Source organism: Callorhinchus milii, unplaced genomic scaffold (genome assembly GCF_018977255.1).
Source record: "Callorhinchus milii isolate IMCB2004 unplaced genomic scaffold, IMCB_Cmil_1.0 Scaffold689, whole genome shotgun sequence".
NCBI lineage: Eukaryota > Metazoa > Chordata > Chondrichthyes > Chimaeriformes > Callorhinchidae > Callorhinchus > Callorhinchus milii.
Window position 1 is genome coordinate 10,112 of NW_024705430.1, and position 6,033 is coordinate 16,144.

A 6,033-nucleotide genomic window follows, 5' to 3' on the forward strand; every position below is an offset into this window, starting at 1 on the left:
CTATTGTGTATATGGAGATGCGTTCCCGACATTTTTGTTTCTTTAATATAAGCAATATGAGGGCTTCATTGGGTATTGGTAATAGCGCAAATAATAATAATAATGCTAAGACGAGGTTGGAGCTGCTCCGCTTCCAATTAGGGTCTTAGTGATGCCCTCAGTTAAATTTCTGTGGTGAGGATTCTTTTAGGTGGAGCCTGAGACTTTATACTGGTCTCGTGAGTTCTCATCTGGCTAAACAAACTGTAAAAACGTTGGAAGAAATATATATATATTTACAGAAATAATCGTGACCACAAATAGTTTGATTTGTGGGGAGGGGGGGGGAGTCTGAGTGAAGAATGGGGAAAGGTATATTTTCTCACTCGTAAGCGCTTTATGTTTTGATTTCATTCTTTTGTTATAAAAAATACTTTTCTCCAGGACAAGAGCACTATAACGAATCAGAATTATATGGGATCGAGCTAAGCGAGGTCTGCCTGAATGTTAACCATTACAAATGCATGTATTAACATTTTAATAATAATATATGTGGACCAATGATTAACATATGCATTACTCACTATAAAACTGAACATACTAGCCTGTGTCAGAATAGCATTTTACTGAAGCTTAATACTAACTGTTATAAATAGTATAGTTTATGATTAAATATATAATGCTTTAAAAAAATTATATGCTTCCAAGCCACACTTTATTTCACAATGTCACCTCAATTAAAGTTATGATATCTATATAAATGGATTCCCTCATTATTACTTGTCTGAATATGCTGGTAGAATTAGGCGAGTAAACCGCTGCCTAATTCTGCTTAGTGTAGTGTCCTCATAAATAGGCTATGCATGTGTCTGTGTGTGCAGACAACTTTTGGTGCACCCTACTACTTGAGCTGTGCGTTCACTCTGCTGACTGCTCTACAACACAGAACGACAAGATGGGGCAGCTGGCTGATGATGTCGCAACTTCGCCAGAATGGAAATCCTTGATAATGAGTCAAGTGCTGATCAGCCTGGCCCTGATCTGTATGGTATTCCTAACTGTACGGGCTGCCCTGCAAGTAGTGGGGTCAACAATCTGCCCAGTGGGCTTCCCTCCTGGTCCTAAACCATTACCGCTGCTGGGGAACATCACTGTCTTAAGTTGCAAGAATCCCCACATTGGCATGCAAGAATTGGCCAAAAAATATGGAGAAGTCTGTACCATAATGTTGGGGAGAACGCCTGTTGTGTTGGTGAGCGGCTACCAGGCAGTCAAAGAGGTCCTGGTGAATCGAGGTCACGAGTTTGCTGACCGACCAATAACTCCCCTTTTTACTAAACTCACTCACAACATTGGTATCGCATTAGCACCCTATGGAGACGCATGGAAGCAGCAGCGCCGATTTGCTTTGTCAACATTGCGCAATTTTGGCTTCGGAAAGGCAACAATAGTCGACAAAATATTGATAGAAGCGAGGTATCTAATAGAGACTTTCAAACACGAAACCTCAGCGTTTGACCCTCACTTGAATTTAAACAATGCTGTGGCAACATAATTTGCTCCCTCCTGAACGGGATCCGATATGATTATAACAATGAGCAGTTCCAAAAGCTTACACACCTCCTTGAGCATCTCGTGCAGTTACAAGCAGAGCCGCTGGTAATACTGTGTAATGTATTCCCATTTCTGCTAAAGTTGCCTGGGCCATGGCAGAAAGTATTCCATATTCACACAAAGTTGCAATGCTTGCTCAAGGATATAGTATCTGAGCACCGTGCCACAAAAGATCAACACAACCCCAGGGACCGATTGACTCATATCTAGCTCAGATTGATAAGGAGAAGGACAATCCCAACAGGAGCTTTACTGACCAGACCCTCATTCTGATATTGATGGAACTTTTCATTGGTGGCATGGAGACTACCTCCAACACACTACGCTGGGGCCTCCTCTTCATGATGATGAACCCCGACATTCAAGCCCGATGTCATGAGGAGATTGACAGAGTTGTGGGATCCGAGCGATCGCCATGTATGAAGGACAGACGCAGCCTGCCCTACTTGGATGCTGTGATCCATGAGATACAGCGCTTTGGTAACATTCTTCCATTTGGAGTTTTGCACCCTACATCTAAAGATGTGCAGTTCAACGAATACTTGTTTCCAAAGGGAACCCATGTAATGGTAAACCTCATGTCTGCTTTTTACGATGACATCCACTGGAAAACACCACATAAGTTTAACCCTGATCATTTCCTTGATAAAGATGGCCAGTGTATCCAGTCGGATGCTTTCCTGCCATTCCCTGCTGGTCCCCGTGTCTGTTTGGGGGAAAGTTTAGCCAAGATGGAGCTTTTCCTTTTTTCACATCTCTCTTGCAGCACTTTGAATTTTACTGGCCCAACTCAGTCTCTCCTCCCACTTTAGCTGCCAAATTCAGTACCACTCTATCGCCGTACCCATATAAATTAGGGTTACGCATACGCAACTAATCGTAGCTAAGACAAGACTATGACCCATAGACGTCTTAATGTGTAAAACTAAACACCTTTTGTCTTAGCTTTGTACGGACTTTTTTGCAAATCATGGCAATTGTCATTAGGCCAAGGTCCATAGCTAAATATTGTAATGCCCTGTTGCAGGAAGTCAATTCAAATTTAAATGATTGCAATCAATGTAAGTGATATGCAATATAATCCTTTGCTTCAATAAATATACGTATTTAAGAACTTTAATACATCGACTATACAGTTTTAATATTAATTTCAGGATTGGTCCCAGTTTCTCGTCTCCTGGAGTAATGTCTCTGTAAACATACTTACGTAAAATCATTACACTCACTATATCCATATACCAGCATAGCCATTACCTCAAATAACTCACACTATTAATGATAAAATAAAAAACAATCAATCCAAGTCTGATTAAAGGAACCTTACTATTGTGAGCTCTGAATTAAACAAGAACATAACCATTGTCCTGTCATCATTCAACTCATAATCATTCAACTGCTCACCTGCGAAGCTGACAGTGGTTATGTTCAAGTGTGGTGGCATTAAACATAAATATTGTTGCTTCATGTTTAAATTTGAGGACCACTGGTTTGTAGATGAGGCCCACTTGTGCAGCCACCGTAGATTTTTCATGCAGTGCAGGTTCGAGTAATTCCTTGGTACTCAATAAAAATACATCATGGCACAAAGGTGGCATAGGGTAAGGTATCAGACATTATCCTGGCTTGTATGACTCAAACATTGTGTAATGATTAGCATACTGAACTTGCAATCCAGAGAACAATGGTTCAATTTGATATCATGGCACAGCAGTGGAAGTAGTGCAGCCTCTGTCCACCCAGCATCATTAATGGTTATACCACAATTAAGTTGATCAGCTAGTAACATGTGGTAGGGTAAACTGTGACTAGGCCCACCTCTTTAAGCACATGGAAGAGTAGGCCAAATACCCTCTGGAGTTCCCTCAAGTGTAGAGGTGTATGCTAGCAATTGCAGGCATACTCTTTTATTTTTCTTGAAAAACGAGGGGAAATTTACCCAGTTTTGTCAGATCTAACAAAGTTAGAGAATCACCAGATAAACCTAAAAAAGTCACCAGATATCGCTATTTTAACATTTGAAAGTTGCCAAAAATGTTGCCAAAATATGTAACTTGAATGAATGAAATTACTCATATTCTTAAAATGTATTTTGTTCGTAACATGTGAACATGAATGATGACGTAGATATAAATTAAATATTGTAGTTCTGCATTAATGTCAGTCAAGTTGGCTACCTGCATAGCTCCTCAGGCAGCTTTGAGCCAGCAGTCAACATCGTTCTTTACCAGCACGTTATCTTTATTGCTGTTGTCCGCATTTTAAAAAGTCACTAGACCATAGTTAGTCAACCTGATACTTTTTCATCACTTCGGAAAACTCAAAAGTCACTAAACATAGTAACACAATTACTTGGTTTGCAACACTGACCTTAACACACGGAGACTTGGGCCAACCACTGGTACCTAAAGATGACTTGTTGACCAATTAAGAGTCTACAAGTGCTGTGCAATTTATGAGTTTGTGATAGATAGTGAGTGCAATTCATTACTAAATTCCCATTGGAATTGATTACGGATTCCTGACTTTCGGAATAAGTAACCGTTAATATCATCTTTTGTATATTAACTGCTTGTGCAGATGATCCACATGTGCAGACAGTGCTGCTGAGTGCGAGAGGGTGGGTATGAAACTGGGTGATAATGTTTTGTTATTGTTTCTGATCATCCTGTGTTGCGAAATGCTATTGTAGTGAGTCACTTCTGAGACACTAATAGTAGGAGGCAACACACTTTTATTCTACACTTAGACACTTGTTCACACACGGTATAACTATAAACGGGTCTGGACTGCCGGTTCGCTGCCTGACCCACGACGCCGGAGATGAAGACGTAGCATGACGGGTTCCATTCCAACGACAGACAGCCCTGATCCAGCCTCGGGACTTCCCTTTTATGCCCCCCGGTGTGGCCTGGCTCCGCCCTCGGCCACCCCCCCTTCTGGAACCCACCAAAAGATTCTGGGCTATACTCCACGTGTCCCCTCAGTCACCTTTGGCCCACATCCCTTACCTCCGGTCTATCACATGCTACGCACCCGAGTGACCCATTCCATGGCATTGCATGTTCTGCTGGCAGATCGGCTGTTACACCCTGCTCTGCTGGCAGATCGGCTGTAACGCCCACAATTCCCCTCTCTGTCAGAAACCATCGCTATGCGCCGTAGTGACCCATTCTATGTCACTACACAATTATGACTACCCTATCATAGTGTAGTGAGTCCAACTGAGTCACAGACGTTGTCTTGGGAGCAACACTATTTATTCAACCAACTTCAACATAACATAACACAACCCACACTCGGGTATTGAATGCCTGTCTAACCACCCTACGGCAGACCTAGACATGGTGCGCTATCCCGGCCCGGACCACAAGCTGGGTCCCAGACCGTATGGCTAGAGGCTTCTTCTCCCCGACATTGATCTTCATCACCAACTACACGAAATAACCCCAAGCTCCTCACGGGGCCCCCGTTATATCGCCCTGGGCTGGGCTGGTTCTGCCCTTCGTCCCGCCCACCTTCCAGATCTCTCGAGCTCTTTCTCAAAGGCTCCCGAGAGCTCTTTTAGACCACATGACCGCCCAGCGGCCCCTGTCCACCGGTGGCCTCCCTCCAATATCATTCGGTCACATGTCAGCAGGTCAACCAGCGTATCATGCCCCAACGTAACCCTGGCTGGCTGACACTCCCTCTCGCTCCCTCACCGGGAACTCGCACAGCACACTGCTCGCTGTGCCTCCACACTGACGAGTGCTCCCCAAGCCCGGCTAGGGCTGGTACTATGCGCCGTAAGTGGGCTACACATAATGGCAACACATTATCCGCCGTGGCTTCGTAAGCCCGGCACCACACAGTGACAATCACAGTCACTACAATAGAATGATGTAAGCCACGTTTGACAACACTGTACAGCAAAGCATTGCCCATCGCGGGGGTTATGTTCTTAAAAATAGCCACAATCGGCAAATCCGTTATCCGCAAACACAAAGATATATAGGCTAACAAAGGTTTGGTTCATGGTTTGGAAAACATCCCCTCCTTTTGTTTTTATATTACCCAACGTCAACCAAAACATTAAACAGGAAGTGTTTTGTATTAAATTTGATTAATATTTTCACGTGCTAAATATAACTTATGCGGTAAATTTATAGAATGAAAAAAATTACGTAGCGTACCATACACATATCTGTGTACTGTAATGTACATGACAGGACGAAAAATCGTGCAGCTGAATCCGACTGGAGGCCGGGAGCACGGGAACTGATACCAGCAAACAAGATGGAGATACAATGGCATGTGGCATCATTGCTTGCAGTACAGTTACTATGCACACAGGAATCTCGCAGTGAACTACATATCCTCCAGCAACACTGTCGCGATTGGCGAACTGTTGCTCAATACATTTGGTGCAAAACCGAGATAGCTTCACCCATATGAGGGAAG

General features: G+C 43.2%; 1 pseudogene; it reads left to right on the forward strand.

Moving 5' to 3' along the window:
- The first annotated feature begins 934 nt into the window (after positions 1–934).
- LOC121852286 lies at positions 935–2,470 on the forward strand (annotated as a pseudogene).
- Positions 2,471–6,033: the final 3,563 nt, after the last annotated feature.